We start from the raw sequence: 20,745 nt of genomic DNA, 5'->3' as shown, positions 1-20,745 counted from the left end.
CACAATCCGCCCTCCCCCCACTGTCTGATGCATGCTTAGTTTATATGATTTTTTTTTTTTTATTAAGATAGATTGATTGCCCAAAGTTTTACTTTCAATCCCTGGGTTTATTTAAAAGAAAGCAATTTAGCAATCCATGTTGTTAGGGATGTTTATGGAAGATGAGGCAAAGGAGCAGAAATAGCCAGGAGAAAAAAACTCTGCAGTTGAGCATTCTCGTCCCTGTAGGATCCTTCCTTATTTTATGGAAATTTCTGCAGACCTTATGCCATGAGTATTGAACAGATCTCACCTTCCACAGCTTCTCATTGACCTACAGCACAATATAGGGGTTTTTGAACATAAAAGAATCATTGACAACCTCTGTATTACTCTCAGAAATTGTTTACCCATGTGATAAAGAAACCTCTCAAACTTCCTTAATTAAAAGTATGTTACATCGATGACCCACCTTCCTGGCAGAGGAGCTGCAGTCCACCAAGCCCGTTTCTCCCCTACCGATGACCTCACCTCAGTTTGTCTGCATCCTCTATTCTGCCAGCTCTGAGATGTCGCAGGGATGACCTCCCCTGGCATCGCATGTTGACTGTAGGACAGGTTGCCCAGGGTCCTGATGGTCTCCAGGCAGTTGAAGCTTTTGCCTTTGGGGTGATTAATTTGTAATCACAATATTTAAGAAATTTGGTGAAGAGGGAGCTGAAGATATGTCTGCCTGATTAGTTTGTCTTGCTTTTGTTCAGCTTACCAGATGGGGTGGAGACTAATTTCAGCAAAAATGGCAGCCCTGAGTTCCCCTCCTATTATTTATGCATAAGCTAATATCATTTCGACATCCTTGCATTAGATAATGTAAACATATTTGCAATGGAAGCAAGAAAAGAGGTCAACGTCAATGGAACAAGAAAGGGAGAAGCAACCCTGCTGTCTCTGTCCTTTAGGTAGAAATGATCATTTTGCATAGATGTGTGGATTTCCTGGAAGGAGTAGCCAGGCAAACCTTTCAGACTGCTAGCAATTGGCAAGTTTGCTTTAATTTGAAAACAATGAAAAAACAAGAGAAAGAAAGAGTAAGAAGACCAGTAAGGAAACAGCATTCATACTCACTAGCTAGTCGTGTTATTGATGCCATTTCTCTCTGTAAAAAGGCACTCAAAATTCAGTGCATTATAATTGTATGAATCACTTCTTTTAAAGGCAAGATTTTTAAAAATAAGGGCAACATATAAGGAACTCAAATATAATTGAATTATCGAATAATTTAACAAATATATAAAGTTTAGTTAACAAGGGTTGGTTTTAATTATATAAATAACACATCTTTTTCTTGAAGTGAGTTTTTCAATGGAATAGATTTTTTTTTTTTTTTGTACAAGACCAAACTGGCAAAATAAAAAGCAAATTTGAAAGTTGTTAAGCAAATAAATCTTAAAAGTTCTCAACACAGGAAAAAAAAATTTTTTTGTAACTTGTATGGGCACAGATGGCAAATAGACTTATTGTGGTGATCATTTTGAAGGGTGTACAAATGTTGGCTCTTCATGTTGTATACCTGAAACTACCATAATGTTGCATATAGATTATACCTCACTTAAAAAAAGAAAACTGTTCAGTTAGCCATCCAGTCTTCACCAAATCTCCCAGCATTTTCTCCAATCATGTGTATTTCATTCATTCATTCATTCATTCATTCATTCATTCATTCATTCATTCAGCATTTAAAGAAATGACATCTGTGCTCTAGACACCACGCTGAGGGGGTGCGTTGCCAAAAGAGGAAAGTACAATCTCTGCACATGAGGGGCTCAGTCTAGAGCATTTGCTTGTATCTGTTTCCCAGGGCTGCCCTAAGCAAACACCACAAATGGAGTGATCTAAAACAACAGACATGTACCCTCTTACATTCTGGAGGCTGGAATTCCAAAAGGTGTCAGCAGGGATGGCTCCTTTTGGGGGCTCAGAGGGAGAATCTGTTCTCGCTTCTGGCGGTTGCCCACAGTCATTGGTGTTCTTGGCACATGGTAGTGAAACTCCACTCCCCTTTCTGTGCCAGTGTCCACAGTTCCATCTTCTTAGAAAGACACTGGTCACTAGATTTAGTGACACCCCCCCCCAATCAGTATAACCTCATTATAACTTGATTATATCAGCAGAGGCCCTATTTCCAAATAAAAGTTAGGACTTCAACATATTATTTTTCAGGGGCAGGGGAGAGTGGGGGGGGGGTGGACACAGTCCAACCCATAATACCATCCAAGAAGGACCTCTGCAGAAAGGAGGAACCTACAGTTGAACCTGCCTGGAGGTGTACCACTGGTGCGCAGGGGCTTCAGGAAGCATGGTAAATGGCCCATCATAGACACGCAGAGAAATGGGAAGTTAGCTTTAACCATCTGTACTAGCAGGACGAACCAACACCACGTGGAAGCCAGTGAAGGAACACATTCCCTGCCCCCTCTCCTCTAAGGAGTCGGAAATAGAGCCCACCAGACTGAGTGGAGACCCAGAGAAGCTGACCACAGCCCCCTCCCCCACCACACAGGGTGGGGAACCTTTTTTCTGCCAAGGGCCATTTGGATATTTATAACATCATTTGTGGGCCTTACAAAATTATCAACTTAAACATTAGCCTGCTATATTTGGTCAAGCTACTTTGGTGAGGCTGTGATGTTAGCTGGTATTGATTTCACGGGCCTTATGTGGCTGAGCCTCAAAAGACCAGTAGCTCCAGAGGGCCAGGCCGGGGGTGAGGCATTCCACGGAGCCGACGGATCAGAAACCCTGTGCTGACTGTTCAGTGACAGCAGACCTCATATTGCATCAGCAGGGAGCATCACAACCGGAAGTGAAGACTGGCCACAGAAGGGAGTTGGGACAGGAAAAACAATTCCTACCTCAGTGGGGTAGAGGGTCTGAGGAGGGCAGAAGGATAAAGTGTCTCACTCCAAAGCCAGGGCAAGAATCTATATCATAAACACACCCCTAAGGAAAGGCGGCAGAATTTTGAGTAGACCTATGATTTAGCCCAATGGCACAATCATAGGGAACTGGGTCATTTGATGACTGCGTTTTTAACTGTACCTGGAAACAAGGCTTCAAGAACTCCACTGAATTAATTCATCAAGAACAAAGAATATTCTATTTGGCACATCTGTGTTATGACTGTGTATTTTCATCTGTCTACTAAAACAATTCTGTTGGTTAAGGAGAGAGGGTGGAGCAGAGAGAGACCAGAGAGTGGACTGTAGACAGACCCAGTGAGGGAGGGAGGGTACCATTCAGCCAGGCCGTCTGGCTCAGCTTAGAGCAGGTCTATCCTAGAGGAGAGGGCTTTCATTGGCTACCCAAATCAAAGCATGGCATTACAAAGAGACTCACTCGTTTATCTACACCAGCAAAATTAAGTGCATTATTTGTCCAAAGGCTGCAGGGAGGCAGTAGGGATCGAAGGTTGCTCTAAGCTTCCCTGTCCTTTCTGAATCTCCTCAGATCAGAGGAGTAGGGGAGGCAGTGGGGATCGTGCGCTGCTCTAGCTTCCCTGTCCTTTCTGAATCTCCTCAGATCAGAGGAGTAGGGGAGGCAGTGGGGATCGTGCGCTGCTCTAGCTTCCCTGTCCTTTCTGAATCTCCTCAGATCAGAGGAGTAGGGGAGGCAGTGGGGATCGTGCGCTGCTCTAAGCTTCCCTGTCCTTTCTGAATCACCTCAGTCAGAGGAGTAGGGGAGGCAGTGGGGATCGCGGGCTGCTCTAAGCTTCCCTGGGATGGGTGTGCCTCGTGGCCATGACAATCTATTGTAAGCTCCCCAGGAAACACCATACAGTTGCCAGATTTGCTGGCACTTGGCCCCCAGCTGCTGTTAATTATGTAGAAATGCAAATATGGGATTAAAATGTATTGATGTAAAAGTAGAGAGAATAAATCCCTGGAATCCTCCGGCTCCTGGCTCCAGGGCTTCCCCTTTTCAATGGTGCACTTCACTACTGAAAATAGCCACACTGTGAATGCAAAAATTAAACACTGTAACTAATGAGTATATACTATTTAGTAGGTGCCAGCCACTGTTATAAGGGCTTTTTATTAAATAACTCATCTAAACCATATACTGACCCTATGAAGTGAGTACAATTAATATCCCCATTTCATACATGAAGAAACTGAGGCACAGACAGGTCAAGAAACTTGCCCAAGATCATATAGCTAATAAATAGCAGCTCTGAGAATCCCACAGGTAGTATGATAAATAAAACTGAAGCATAAACCAGTCTTGGATAGTGCACCTCACTGATACTCTGTTCTTTGTAAACGGCAGGGAAAGGGGCTGTGACAATGTCCTCTCCCCCCTCCTGCATAAACCAGGTTTTGTGTTTGTGCAGCAGCTTTTACCTGCAGAGGTCCACTTGGACCTCTGACACATCATTTATTTCCCGATGGGATACCATGGAGGAGGGAGAGAGAGTTTAATATCTGTTCTCAGAAAAATACTCAACAACCCTTTCAGGAAGTGCAGAAGAGAAGTTTAAAATGATGGGGGATGCTGTTCATTTTGATTTCTGCCTTTAAAAATGTTGGGAACCAACTAGATTTCCCCCCCAAATTATTGAATAATCTGTGCTTATTATTGGTGAAATATGGAAGTAACAGACTGACATTTAATCCGACAATAAAGTTCATCACACATGCCACGCAAGGCTGACTCCTGGCAGAACTGTGGAGAGGAGAGATGGGACCTGGCTCTCGTCTCCCACTCCATAGTTTCACAGGATCATAAAGCATTTGAGCATGAAAAGACCCCAGAGATGTTCTGAACCATGTCCTCCTTTTACAGATAAAGAAACTGAGGCCAGAGAATGCGTGTAATTTGCTCCATTAGAAAACCCTAATATCTGGACTCCCAGTCCCGAGCTACTCAGAACACACACATCCACTGAGCACATCCACAAATACTCACACAAGGACATGTCCACACACTGACGTATCTGCAGACTCCCGCTTATCTGTGTGCACACAGATAAGCACACAGACATGGACAGGGATACAAGTAAGCACATATGTAGACATACGTGCGCACACAGATGTTCAGCTCCTGCAGGAAGTCGTATTTTCTGCCTACATTTTTCAGTAGTAACTGAGTAGTTGATGGAAATTGATTAGTATTCCCTAAGAACATTTGCGTTTTCATAAATGTCTCCAGAAAAAACAGAATTGAAAATCCAAAGTACAGACTTTTAAAGGTGCCGTTTCCAGTAGAGAATCAGAGACAGCGATGCCACCGCCCCTTGGGTTGCTTTGGGAGGGCCCCTTGGCCTTGGGACCATCCAAGAACATAAACATTCTTACAAAGATGTTAGCCTTTCTTCTCAATCCACTTTGGTCCCAGCCCACCTTGCTAGAGGGTTCCACTTTCCCACAAGTGTGGCTCATTTAAACAGCATTCCAGCTGGTGACCCCACTTTCAGAAACAGGTCCAAAGAAAATAATTCAAAACCCCAAAAATAAACTTAACAGCTAAAAAAAAAAAATCAAAACACACACCAAAAAAAGCATTTTGGAAAGGATTGTGAAATACAAAAGAATATATGTGTACGTTACAAAGCAGTTTTTCATTTTCCTCTCTGTGTTCCTCTTCAAGGAGACAGACGGCCTGAGAGCCTGGCTGTGGCTCTCGCCGGCCGGTTCCTCTTACTGCTCGGAGGAGCCCCCGGTTTTGCCAGGTCCTCCTGCTCCCTTTGGTTCAGAGTTTAGCTGGGGGTGCAGCCTGAGGGCCCCCTTCCCATTTTGAACCCTGAAACACAATATCCGCTAGAACAAACGCTCTGGTCTGCATGGCTGTGTTCAATACGCGTGGTTTGCCTGACCCACGGATCAGCTCCGTTCACAGTGCAGGACCGTAATAGCTCACATGGTACAATGAGGTCGAACTTGGCTATTGATCTATTTAGACATAAATACTACAATTAATTAGAGATGGACTTGGACTAAAATATCTGACCTTTCTGGGTTCTTGAGAGTATCTTTGGGATAACCTCAAATAAGAGATAAAGAGCCTGCTCAGGTCATTTTTCACCCAAAGATATTCTCGACAAATGACTTCATAGGGCTGGAGCACGGACTTGCTTCATCAGTATTCAGTGTATTCCATCAGCTTAGCATGAAGAAAAACACGCCCTTTCACCCCGGAGAAGCTCAGAATGGCTGTGGGACAGGCTAGTGAGCAAAAGGCTTGATTCCTGAAGTATATTTGCCGAAGCGCAGCGAGAAATGCAGGGGTATTTTTCACTTGGCTGTGAGCCTCGGAGTATGTCACCTTCCAGTGACAGATGTGGTGCAAAGATGGAGCTCCATGCCATCCGGAGAGCCTCATTCATATTCAGCTATCTTAGCAGAAATCAGTAATAGGCCACTGCAAAAGTGGACATCGGGGCTTTCGCAGAGGCCCCTCAGAGCGTGAGTGGGGTGGGCCTGGGTCCCCAAACTAGCCAAGCATAGAGAAGCACGTGTGTGTTCTGCATGGGACACTCCAGGGGCTTTTCACCGGACTAAGAGGCGGTCCTCCTTGCTCCTGCAGCCCACGACGCCCCACATGCCCGGGCCCGTCCTCCCACCCCTGACTCACACCGTCCAGGTGCTCTGGCCCATTGTTTCTGTTTCTCAGGTGTGACATGGTCTCTCTCCTCAGGCTGTGCTGAGGCTGGACAGCTCCACAGAGTGCTCTCCGTCTGCCCGTGGCCAGGGCTGGTGCCTCTCATGGTCTCCGTTCCCGGCTTCAGGTCACACGTGCTCCCTGGCCACCCCTCGGATGGAGCCCTTGCCCTCCATCCTGCTCATCTCCCGGTTTCGTTTTCCTCCCAGCACTTTGCTACTGAGCTGCTCTTGTTTGTTTGTTATTTCTTGTCTCCTTCCCCATTCTGGATGAAAAGTTGATGAAAACCGAGAACCTGACTGCCCTTTAATCACTGTATTTAGCGCATAGTAAGAGCTGAGTAAACTTTTCTGAATAAAGAAAGGAATGTTAGAGTTTTAAGGAGGTACAGTAACATCAAGATTTCCTTCTCCAGGTTTCTTCTCCTCATGAACTTATCGGCAGGACTGAGCTTTCAGGACGGAGACTTGTGGCACCAGCTGATACGGAAAGGTGATTGGCTGTTGGGCAGAAGCGATGGTGTATCTTGTCAGTCTCCGGAGATTCCGGCCATCTCGGCGATGCTTTGGAATCTCAACAAGCTCCCGATCTCGTCCCTCAAGCAGCCCGGACCAGAGGCACCCAGACGGCCAGGCAAGGGCCCTGCGTTCTGGCTGCTCTCATTCGGGCATGGTCTCAGCCCTTGCCGAGGCCCACTAGCCCAAGAAGCTCCCTGTCTTAGGCTTGTACTTGTAACAGCAGAGAAAAAAGTCTTGGCTGAGGGGCTCAATCTTCAGGACTATTGGAGTCCAGGTCTAATGCAGGCAAAGTCACGGTTCACATGCTGGTTCTGCTACGCATTTTCTTTGTAATCTCAAACAAGTTACTTAACCTCGCTAGACCTAATATTATAGAGTTGTTGTGAGGCTCAAGTGAGAAAACAACATAAATAAAAACTAAAAAGTAGAATGACTATCTACCAAGTTCGATGCCTCCCTTTCCATTCTCTTGTCCTTCAGTTCCATCTCAGATACCACCTCCTTCCTTTTCTTGCTCATGCCTCTCTATTCCAGCACCTGTTTGGGGTTTTTAGTAGCGCTAATCACCAGCAGACAATCTGGTTGGCTCGCACATTTGTAGTTTATGGCCTGTCCACCCCCGCTAGGATGAGAACAGGCTCCTGTCTGTCGTGTTTGCTACCATACCTTCAGTGCCTAGAACAGTGCCTGGCTCATAGTAGATGCTCAATTAATGTTTGTCGGCTACGTGACTGAATGTTCCTGCTGCTTCGCATATGTTACTTAAATGAATCCTGACAATTCAGCACAATATTATTGCCATTATTTCAAAGATAGTGAAAACAAAACTGAAATAGCCTAAATGACTTAATTGATACTATTTTCTGAGTGTTCACTACAGGTCAGACACTAAGCTAAGGGATTTGCAGTGATTATGTCCCTATTAAGGAAGAGAGGCAAATGAAGAAGGGATGAGGCCAAAAGGACATTCCGGGCTGACGAGTTCCACTCTGTCTAGGTACTAATGTTAAATGAAAATTATTTCATAAGTTGAACTCCAAGCTTTCTTTGACCCCAAGCTGTTCAGAAATCTCGCTCCCACACATGGCAATCATTTTAACTGCAACGTAATTAGAATTGACATCGCTTGCAATTGAATCAGGCTGCTAGTAACAGAAATCCACCCATAGGGTTTTAGCACACACTTTGTTTTTCCAGCTCTCTAGGAAGTCTGGGGGCAGATGGTCCAGGCCTGTTTCGCAGCTCTGTGACGTCACCAAGGTCTCAGACTTTTTCTCACTTTGTTCCACCCCTGTCGGCATTGGCTTCTTCTTCCTGATTGCTGCTTCATGGTTGCAATGGTCACGGCGTCAAGAGGCTGGAAAACTGGATGTTTTGTTCAGCATTTTACCTTCCAAGAAAGAAGAAAGTAGCTGTTGGGTAGGAAACCATAAAAGGATTGCTAGTCATTCAGCCGACACAATGACCAATTGCTCCTTAATACACATATCAGATGATCAGAGGTCAAAATACGTTATGGGGAATAGAGTTAGTCTTTGGTGTTTCAAGTGACCAGAGAGTCACTTTGCACTGAATTCCACAAAATATATCGAGTTTTAAAAATATACTGATGGATGCCCTTTGAATCAGACACTTAATGGAGGCAAGTTGTTCACTGTTTTCCAAAAATTTGACTGACCCTACCCAGGATTCAGACTTATCTTGTGCCAGCTATAGGAGCCATCCACCTGGATCTAGTTGCCACAGTGAAAACTCAACATTGAGAGTACACCTGAAGTGGATTCTCTCCACTCTAAGGAAGGGGTGTGGAAACTAACATCTACTGAGTGTTGGCAGATACTGTGCATTGCATTCCCAGTAGTCATCTCTATCCCTTCTTCCCAGTGTGTTCAGTTACTGAGTTCAGTTACATTAAAGTCACAGAGGTCTCCACTCCAGCTCCAAGGGACAAATTATGATTGGTCTAAATCAGTCATGGCAAACTCCTTACTGGACAATATAGTTATATAAATGATCTGTGGCAGTGGGGTGGGGACAGGGGTGTTGCCCAGTTTTGGCCCGTAAGAAATAAGGGGAGTTTGCTGGTGGTGGTACCATGTGGCTAAGGGGGTGGTTGGGGAAGGGGCTGGGGATTGGGGCGGTTCTCTTCCACCAAAGATGAAGACTCTGATGGAGGAAGTACTTTGTCTTGCATCTCTGAAGGTAGATGTGTCCCTGGAACTGTGTAGCTTCACTGGGAGACATCAGTCCTATCTGGGTGACTACTACCTTTGGGTTCCTTGCAATGTAAGAAAAGTGCACCCCTCTTTAAAACATTGAAGTTTTTCTTCTTCCTATTACTTGCTGCCTTAAACAATTCTAATTCATACACATACTCTATGTCAGGCACTGCAACTGGTGCTTCCCCTCCCCAGTTCTATATGTTCTGGCCGTGCACGGAACTTCCGTTTTCAGTTCTATGAATCAAGGCCAGTGAAAGCACCCGCCTCACTGACCGGGTGCGGATGAAATGGGCAGCCCATGCGAGGAGCCCACGGCTCCTCCTGTCACACTACAAGCTGCCAGGAAGTGGAAGCCATCGTTATTATTCAAAGGCGTTTGCTCTTTAGATGTTTGGGGAACTGTACAGGGCTGGCTGGTGGAAAAGGAGAAGTAACGAGACAGTCAGCGATGGAGCTGCTGGTGGCAGGACAGCGAGGGGCTGCAAATGTGGACTAGGAAACTCCATGAGGTCGTAACAGCCTCAGCGCCTGCCTGGGAAGGCCCAGGGCGGCCCAGAGGGAGCGGCAGGCAGAGTGAGGGCGCGAGCCACCCAGCACAGTGCGGTGAGCATGCCGATCAGAACTACAACGATGCAGAATACGCCCAGGAGGGCTCATTTTGATGTTGTGTTGGATGAGAATAGGATCACGAAAGAATGTAATTGCTGCACTCAGAAACTTGGGCTGAATGGATGACTATTTTTGCTATATTTTTATTTCGTAGAACTCATAGGATGTGTTATGTAATAAAACAAAACATGCAAAAATATAGAGAGAACAAACCCAGACACAGAGAGAAGGGAATCCAACCCAACCTGGCGTGAGAAGAGTGACCTCACCTACGGGGGTAGAAAGGTCTCCCGGAGCTTTGGAATCACTCCTTGTCTCCGTTCTGTTCTGCCAGCAGCTAGTGTTAATTCCCCCTGACCATAAACGCTCGGTTAGACATTTCTACTCACCTCCAGGTTCTCACACAAAACGCAAGCAGTCTTGCAAACTGATCCTCCCCGGTCTTAGCTAGTTCCTTTAGGCCATAGAGAAGCAAGCGTGCTCATGCTAGAGATGCCCCAGCTGAAAGGGCCCCAGCAGTAATGCTGACCCTCTTGCTTCAGGGCTGTCAGTGTAAACTCCAGCAGGTCTGTGACAGGAATCCGGGCTCCCCATCCAGGCGGTGGACTATGATCTGAAGATGTTAGTCTCTCCCCTTGTTCCTGATGACTCTGCGAACAAATACATGACTTTACGAGAATTTTGTAGGCCAGAAATATTGTATTTGGCAGAAATGAGCCCATCTTTTATATATAACAGAAAATGTGTGTGTGCGCGCGAGCACGCACATGTGTGTCTGGCCCTCCATCTTTTCTCACCTGGATTATTACTAGGACCTATGGTTTCCTTGACTGTTCTTCCCCCTACCAATTCATCCTCCTCATTAGGCCAGAGAGCTTTATAAAAAGTAAACCTGGCCCTAGCCAGTTTGGCTCAGTGGTTAGAGCGTCGGCCTGCGGTCCGGAGAGACCCGGGTTCGGTTCCCGCTAAGGGCGCGTACCTCGGTTGCAGTTTGTCCCCGGCCCTGGTCGGTCGTGCGGGTGGCAGCCACTCGATGTGTCCCTTCACATCGATGTTTCTCTCTCTCTCTCCCTTCCTCTCTCTCCCTCCCACTCTATCTGTACAAAAAATGGAAAAATATCCTCGGGTGAGGATAAAAAAAAAAAAAAGTAAACCTGCCACTTCCTGCTTAGACTTCTTCAAAGGCTTGTCCTAAGGATGACGTCCAAGCCATGAATGACATGGCTTTTTAATCAAATGGCCACGCTGGTTTACCTGAGACAGTTCCAATTCACACCTGCTGTCCCGGGATATTTACTAACAATGTCTCCTTTCACTCCCAAATTAGTTTAAATTGGGAAGATAGGGTGAAAGATAAATTACGTGGATACTCTATTTATGAGGCCCGAACCCCTCCAGCTGTAGTTATCTCTACTCCACACTTCAATCGCCTGCTCCAGAGAACACTATGCCATATTTCCCCTTACCTAGGACCCTTCGTACATGCATTTCTTTCTTTCCCCAAACATCTCCCCTGCCTCCAACCCTATGTGCTCGGCTACCTCCTCATTCTGGGAAACCTTCCCCGAATCCCCACTTCTGTCAGAGTTGGATGGTCCTCCCATCATACCCTAAACTGTCCTCCGCTCAGATGTCGCACGACCTTGAGATTGCCGGCCGAGGCACAGATTCTCTTAAACGTCAGTTATTTGTGTGCGTCAGCATAAGGATTATACACCCCGGCTGGTTGCCATGCACCTTGCAGGGTTTCGTGGAGGGCAGCGGTTCTCAACCTGTGGGTCGCGACCCCTTTGGGAGTCTAATGACCCTTTCACAGGGGTCGCCTAAGACCATCGGAGAACACATATTTCCGATGGCGATTCATAACAGTAGCAAAACTATAGTTATGAAGTAGCAACGGAAATAATTTTATGGTGGGGGGTCACCACAACATGAGGGACTGTATTAAAGGGCCACGGCATTAGGAAGGTTGAGAACCACTGGTGGAGGGGTACCCTTGCCTGCCCCGTTGATGGCAGGTTTGGCCACCTGACTTGCTACAGCCAGTGGAAGGGAACACAGTGGACGCTGTGTGTGATGGGAGCTTTAGGAGCCATGGTGGGTGGGTCTGCACCAGCCCAGTTATTCTTCCTGGGTCACAGGAACAGCATACCCCAAGGAAAGACTGCTCCTTCAGCCTGAATCTCAGAATGAAAAGACACCTGAGCAAAGGCACAACCAACATGACTGTGAAACAGAAGAAAAAAAGAATAGTGGTGATTCTAAGCCACCTGAAATTTGGGGACTGTCACTGCAAGACAACCCACTGAAGGCTGACTCCTCTGTGTGTAATGCTCTTTATTTCTCAGACCGTGGAAAACCTGAGGTCAGGGAGCATGTCTACCTACTTCACCCCTGTATCTGGCCCCCAGAGCATTCCTCACTAGGTTTGGTTCAGTGACTGTGTGGTTCCAGTGCTTTGGCTTTTCTTGAGTAGCAAATTGAGTATTAACTTTTCCAAGGTCCAGACTGGTTGGTTATATCTTTAGAAACATTATGCTTCTTACACAATATTCCCATTTGCCACTTAATTCAATTTTCATTCACGACTCTAAAATAAAGAGGGATCACCATTCTGTAAAAGAAAACTGATTCCAGAGAGATTTTTTACTTCTAAGATTACACAGCTACTTAGTAGCAAAGAACAAAAACTTTCTCTTGCTAGTGCCCAGTTTAGGGTTCTTTTCCATCCTATCCTTTACCGCAATCCCAGAGAAGACAGAGAGGAACTGTTCCTCTTCACCCAAAGCCTCTCCGGTGTTAGCTTTTTGTCTGCTCATCACAACCACTCTTACTGGGAGATACATTGAATCCATCAACCCTCTTTGGGATTAAGGGGAGGAGGGTATAGTTAGCTAAAATGTCTTCTCTCTTTTAAAAAGGGACCATTTGAAGACTAGAGAGGAAGAGAGAATCACCCAAATTTAGTTCCTGTCTGGTCTTTGTAGATTTCAGGAACAAATTCTGATCTCCCACAGAGTGAATGAAATTTTTTGTTCTCCACAAAGGTTGTGTTCAAGAGAACAGGCTCCAGTCGGCCTCACCAATCCAAATTCTCTTAAAATTTCTGTAAAGAGTAACTCGTTTTTGGTGGTTTATTTAAGTCAAAGCTGATGTTTAAGTGTCACAACTTCCTATAGCAACAAATATTTATTGATTATCTCTATGCACAAGGCATTGTGCTGGTGGGAGTTGAGTTCATTTTAAGTGCTTCCTAATTGCTCTCTGGCTGGCTGAGGTTAAAGTAATTCTTAATCAAAACCTTTGCGTCTGTCTTTACTGAGGAAAATGTGAGGACTGTGCTTCTCTACTTGGCCTCACATTGGAAACACCTGGGGAGCTTTTTAAACTAGTAGTGCCTGAATCCCAGCTCCTGTGTTCTCATTTAATTGGTCTGAGATGTCACCTGGACATTGGGATTTTTTTAAAAGTTCCCCTTCTAAAGAGGTTCATATGTGCAGGCAAGCTTACACACCATCCCCAATTGCTTCCCGTAGACCCAATGATCAGAATCATTAGCTCAAACAATGTGAGGTTCCCAAGATCCTCCTGACCCAATTCACCAACTAGATTTAAGACAGGACGGTGGGGCAGAAAGAAACCCCACAAAGGGTGGTCAAGAGATCTGGGCTCCTGGTCTGTTTCTGCTGCTCACTATAAAAAGTAACTTAGCTTGACTTAAATGCTCTGGATCTAAGCTTTGAGAAATGAAATAATTAGAGTAGATCAGTGTTGTCAAACCTTTATCATAACGACCATCTTTTAAACCTCCTCTTCCCCAAATGGATATAATGTTTACAAAATGTCATCTATCAAACACCGTTGTGTTAATTCTACCTCCCTCAATTATACTATATTATACTATCTTGAATTACTGGTTTACAAACCTTTTTTCTCTTTGAGTACTTTATAGGGACCAGTGTTTTGCAGGTTAGGATGAAAAAAAAATGTTTGCCCATTTCTGGTTATTTCTTACCCCTGTTATCTAGAATAGTTGAAATATGATTACCATTATGCAGACATGACAGAATTCCATAGGGAAGACTTCTTACAGATTGCTAAAAGGACCTGTCCATAGCTCCTCAAAAATTTGTATTTATTATAAGAAATTGACCCAGTCTGACTAAATTAAAATGTTTTCCCTAGATTTCTAGATCATCCTCTTTCAGCAAGTCGCTAAAACCTTATCAAAATCCCATTTCAAGGACAGCAGGTGGGAAGTGAGGTCCCATACACTTTGGAGACTCAGGGCCATGTCAGTCTGCATGAACATCATAGTCTGGAAGGCACACACCTTCCTGTGCACCTGCGCAGTTAGGTTGCATTAGCATTCCAGGGTTATCCCTGTGATCACATACTCAGCTCCAGGGTGCATCCTGGAGCTCAGAGAGGAAGTTGTTGCCTCAGAGCCAACGGAAATTTAAAGTCCTGACTGTCTTGTGCCTCAGCATGTTTAAATCTTGCTGCTTAATCCAAATCTTCAGTTTTATTCACTATTGTGTTTATTTTTCTACCTGCTAACTTTGAGAAATGAAATGATCTCCTCAAAGGCCTTCATTTGAGGGCTCATTAAATTCTAAGACGTCCTTCATTGTTGTGTGTCTTCACCGTCATTAATTTGCATGGTCCATCGCAATAAGAAGGTTAAGGGGAATGTGGAACGCCTTCCGTAGCATGTCACTCCTGTCCAGCGCTGCTAAATAGGTCAGACTGGGGATGCGGGCCATCGGCCTCCAGGCTTCCTGTCTCTCTTGCCATATTTTATGTCAGCTATTAAAGAGAATACTACACACTTAGAATCACTTGTGAATTTTTCCCCCCACTGTGGGTGGGCGCCTCATTAGCTCTTCTGTTCTGGCGAAACTTTTTTTTTTTTTATCTATCAGCTAAAGACGTTGTTTCTTTCCCATTGGAAAATTGAAAAACACTACCCCTTGACACTGAATAGGTTTTCCTCTTTATAAAGTAGGAGATACTTGTGTTCCCGAGATGGCTAATTTATTCTTCTTCATAACATCCTGTTCTTGTTTTAGAACATCTTCTTGTTTCACAGGTACAGGTCTCCTCTTTATCTTACTGGGAATATTAAATATAATTATTTTAAATTCCTGTTCTAACTGCTTGGTTAACTCTGTGCCCTTAGATGAAGGTTCTTTTATTGTTGTTTTGTCTATTTTCTCTTTTTTAAGACAGTGACTTTCCTCAAATGCTGATGATTCTTGGTTGTGCACCATTTTTTTTGGCAGTAGAGTTCTTCACTGACCACCAGAATAGAAACTTTGTATTGTAGCTACCTAATCTTGACATTGTTTTTCTTAGAGAGCCTCCTCGTTTCTAGCCTCTAGGGCAAGGACTGCAGTGTGTGCTCAGTCTACCACCTTTTCCTAAAGCCTAGTGTTACTTTCACACATTCAAGAAACTTGAGAAAGAAATTTTTTTTCATTCAAGGCTTGCTCCAGAAGTTGTCAAGTTCGGTGGTCACCTTTCGGGTTTGATTTTGCTGTCGTTCATTTGCATTTTTAAATAACATTTATTTACCGAAGGCCTGTTATGTGTTTGGAATCATTCCTGTTGACTTCTGCACTAAGTAAGATGTGTCTCCTTGAGCTCATTAAGTCTAAATGTCCTCTTCAGTAAAACTGGGACAGTAATTCCCACTTTCTAGGGTTGATGTAAGGATATGAGTTATGTATGCAAAACAACTAGCAGAGTTGTTGCCTGCCACAGAATAAATGCTCAGCCAGAAAATAAAAGAGAACTTTAGATATTTTTTATCTACATACTTACCACTTCCAGTGCTCTTCATTCCTTTATGTGCACCCTGATTTCCATCTGGTATGATTTTCCTTCTGATTGAATGACTTCCTTTAAAATTTCTTATAGAGCAGGTCTGCTTGTAATGAATTCTTTCAGCTTTTATATGTCAGAAAAAGTCTTTATTTCACTTTCATTTATGAAAGATATTGCTGGGTATAAGATTCTAGAATGATTTTTTTTCTTTTTTTGCTTTTAGTACTAACAGATGTTGATCTACTGTTTTCTGGCTTGCAGCATATCCTATAAGTTTTCTGTCATTCTTCTCTTTGTTCCTTTGTACATAATAAGTCTTTTCTTCCCCCCTCTGAATACTTTTAAGATTCTGTCCGTATCACTCTTTTTAAGCAATTTGATTTTTACATGCCCTAGAGTACCTTTCTTCAAAATCTTTGGGTTTGAATGTCAATTGAGCTTCTTGGAGCTATAGCTTTATAGTATAGAATTTGGAAAATTTTCATCCATTGTTTCTTCAAATATTTTTATCCCTACTCCTTCTTTCGGGGACTCCAATTACATGTATATCAGGCTCCCTGAAGTTGTCCCACAGCTCACTGAGGCTCCCTTCACATCATTTCAGTCTTTTGTCCCCCTGTGTTTTGTTTTGGATCGTTTCTATTGCTATATCCTCAAGTTCACTAATCCTTGCTCTAGCAATGTTTAGTCTACCGTTAATTTCATCCAGTGGACTTATCCTATTGGACATTGTAGTTTTTATTTCTAGAAGTTCAAATTGCATTATTTTTATATCTTCTTATAGTAACAAGCTTTCCTCTATCTTTTTAAACATATGGACTCCAGTTATAACAATTGCTTTAAAATCTTTGCCTGCTAATTTTATCATCAGTGTCATTTTTTAATTGTTTTCTATTGATTATTTTTTAACCTTATTATGAGTCCTGTTTAACTATGTTTTGCATGCTGGGTAATCTCTGGTTGGGTACCAGACATTATGGATTTTATCTTGTAGGATACTAGATATTTTATATTTCCCTAAATATTTTTGAGATTTCTTTCCCCCTAAAATGCAATGTAGTTACTTGGAAGCAGTTTGAAACATCCAAGACTTGCTTTTAAGATTTGTTAAACCAGAATAACCTTCAGTCTAGAGCTAATTTTCCCCACTACTGAGGCAATACACATCTGAGTTTCTAATACCCCATGTATTATAGCGTCTTGCTACTCCTGCCAATGAGAACATGACGTTATTCCTGGTCTATTCCCTCCCATGAGTTCCTTCGTTTGCCTTGGGTGGTTTCCTCACCTGTCTGCACTGATCAGTGCTCAGCTGAAGACTAGGGAAACGTTTTCAGATTCTCAGAGCTACCTTTTTGTGTAGCTTTCTTCCCTTAGTGACTCTTCCCTGAGGATTATAGTTGCTTTGACATTCATTTATTCTCAGCCTTGTCTCCTCAGCTCCAAGAGACTTCCAGGTTCTGTTTGGGTTCCTCTCCCTGCTGTGGCCTGGACACTCTCCAGACAGTGAGCTGGGGCAATCACAGTGTTCATCTGGTTTGTTTCCCTTCTCTCTGGGATTGTTGGTCTGTGCAGCCTATTGTCCAACCCCTGAACATCATTGTTCCATATATATATATTTTTTTCATTAGTTGTTTAAGGCAGTAAGATAAATCCATATTCCATATATATCACATTTTCTTTATCTAGTCATCTATCAGTGGACACTGAGGCTATTTCTATATCTTGACTACTATGAATAATGCTGCAATGAACACAGAAATCTCTTCAAGATACTGATTTTATTTTCTTTGGATACATACCCAGGAGTGGGATTGCTGGATAATATGGTAGTTCTATTTTAAATTTTTGAGGAAACGCCATACTATTTTCCATAATGGATGCACCAAATTATGGTTATTCTCATTTTTTGACTTTTATTTTAACTATGTACCCAACATTGTATTGGGCCCTATGGATTTTAAATGTGCATGATGAAAGTGGGTACTCTTTTATCTGTGTATGTACTCTTTGTCTTCCTCCTTCTGCACATCTGCACATATTTATATTCTGCTTCATTTTCAAACCAGTAATCCTACCCAATATATTTTCCTATGTTTCCTCTTAGTCTTTGCAATGTTTATTTTTAATATTTGCATATTCTTCCACGGAGGGGATGTACTCATTTACTTACTCGTGCACTAATTTTTGAGTAATTAGGTTGTTTGCAATTTTCTCTAATAAGATAAAACCAAAATATGATACTATTTGTCTATGTGTATGTGCTGAGAAATCACCAAATTAGGTTCCTTTGTAATTTGCAACAAGGAGGACAGCCTTAATAATGTTATAAAGTCGGAGATCCACTTATTTGGTCTGTAATTTTCTTCTTTTATTTTCTCCTTCCATTCTCTGTCTTTCTCCCTCCCTCCCTCTCTCCCCTCTCTTGTCCTTCTTTTTCTCCCTTTATTCTTCCGTTCTTCCCAATAAGCATTTATTAAACATCTATTTCCCGGGTGTTGTGCTGGTGCATAAGGTGTAATTGTGAACAAAAAGCAGGATTCTTGACTCACTGGCACTTGTAGTCAGGCAGGAGGCAGATAGAAAATCCAAGAAGTGATAACAATATATAAGAAGTCCTCTGACGGGGGAAGCGCACCTGAAGGATTCAGATAGCACTGGCCCATGCAAGGCTCACACATCTCTCGCAGGAAAGTGAGAGTCGGGGGAAGGAGCAGGCACTCTGGCCAGCCTCTAGTTGGCCATGAAGTGGTGCACAAACATGCAGAAAGTTCAGGATCTGGGGGCCCTGGCTTCAAGACCAGGCTCTGCCCCCTACCAGCTGTACAAGCATGGGCAATTTAACTTCTCTCAGTCTGACTTTTACCCTCTAAGTAAGAGTCGTAATACACAATAGGGGTACTTACTGTGAAAATTAAAATAATGTATGTAAAGTGCAGGGCACAGAGTAGGTGCTTAGAAAATTGCCTATTACTCTAACTAGTTGTTTGATCTTGGGTAAGACAACCCCTCTGGACTTCAGTTTACTTATCTGAAATATGATTATAAGGGATTTGTAAGATCCCTTATGAAAGCAATAAATTTGTACAAATGCCTACCATTGGTATATCTGCTCCATTCTCAGTACACACTGAGAAGGTACTTTAGAATACCTCAGCACAGTAGGTCTCCTTCCTGATTCCTGCCCTGCCCTTGATCTGAAGCTTTTCTGAAATAAAGTGGGGATCTTTCTTATCTGAAAGCCTGGTAGTCATTAAGAAATGATGGGCCAGCTGTCCCCCAACAACTGCCTAGAAAGCTTGGAATCTGCCTGAGAGAGCAAGCCAGGCTCTGATTTAAAGTGAATAAACCAAAGATTTATGTCAAGGGGGAAATGTAACACACAAAATTAAGTAGAAAACTTGAGATGTCAAACATTTCCACTAACTTCTGATATAAATGCTATTTCAGGTCATCTCCAATAAGAATAGAAAATAACTTAGATTTCTCATTTTCTGGGTTCTTGAAGTAGCTACTTATAAAATTTCATAAAATGAGAACGTCTATGAATTACTAACATAAGGTTCATTACCTGTGAGAGATCCTGGCGGCCCAGAAAGAATAGAAACAGACAACAGTTCCAAATGGTGTCAAGAAAACCTTCGATGTGATTCCCTCCCTTCCTGGCTATTAAACATTCAGGGAAAGTTTTCCCCCATCATTTCTTTCTTGTAAGCATATATCTATTTCCCCCAAATCCCATGCTCTATATTTTACAAATCCCAGGTGCTTTGCCTGTACTGTTGAGAACACTGACACTGGGAGGTCTTTAGGAATCATCAAGTCCAACCCCTTTACTTTAAAAATGAGGAAGCTAAAGCTGATTATTATTATTTCATAAATAGTAATGCTCGATGCATGTGGACGGAGAGAAAGAGAAGAGTGAAACCGTGACTGTTGTTCTCTGCTTGGGCTTTAATTGTGTTTAGGAACTGTTAGTCATGCTCAGCGGTCTGATCTGTGAGCTGCTGGGTTCATGCTGCTGTTAGGAGCAAAGATCACTTTTTGGCATTTTGGGTCAATCTCAAGTGTCATTCCCAACATCACATATTGCTAATTGCTCTTTAATCCTTAGCTGGAACTCAAGGTCTTTAACACTGCCCATTGGCCAGCTGTACTGACAGCCTTAAATAAGGATGAGTATGCAAACTCTTTTTAAAACTTGCCTTAGATAACATTGTAAAAACAAGACAAACTGACATCAGATGGCCCCCGAGATGATTCCCTCAGTCAGGCATAATTCTTCTTATGTAGAATTCCTGCCCAAAATGTATAACCCGAGTCTAATGATGAAGAAACATCAGACAAACCTAAATTGAGGCATAATATACAAAACAACTGACCTTTAGTCTTCAAAAATGCCAATGTCAAAAAAGACAAAATATTAAAAGACTGAGGAACTGTTTTAGATTAAAGGAGACTGAAGAGACAAGAAATCGAAATGAACTGCATGATCCATGATTAGATCTCGGGCAGCAAAATACTATAAAGAACACTACTGGAACAATTAATAAAATTTGAATACGGGCCAAGTTTATATAATAGTATTGTATCAATGTTAAATATCCTGAATTTAATAATCATGCTATGATTATGTAAAAACATGTTTGTTTGTTTTTGCATATATAATACATGTTGAAGTACTTAGGGACAAGGGGGCTTGGTGTATACAACTTACTCTCAAATGGTTAAGAGAAGCAAGTCTATGTGTGTGTATGTGTGTGCGAGTGTTTATGTATATGTGTAAAGAAAGGGAGGAGAATAATAAAACGGGGCAAAATGTTAATAATTGGTGAAGATATGAAAAAGGTATATAGGATTTCTTTACATTACTCTTGCAACTTTTCTTTAAATTTGAATTTATCTTAAAATAAAAAGTGGTCCATATACCA

The sequence above is a fragment of the Molossus molossus genome, unplaced genomic scaffold (assembly GCF_014108415.1).
Source record: "Molossus molossus isolate mMolMol1 unplaced genomic scaffold, mMolMol1.p scaffold_m16_p_5, whole genome shotgun sequence".
NCBI classification, from domain to species: Eukaryota; Metazoa; Chordata; class Mammalia; order Chiroptera; family Molossidae; genus Molossus; species Molossus molossus.
This window is presented reverse-complemented; position numbering follows the sequence as displayed.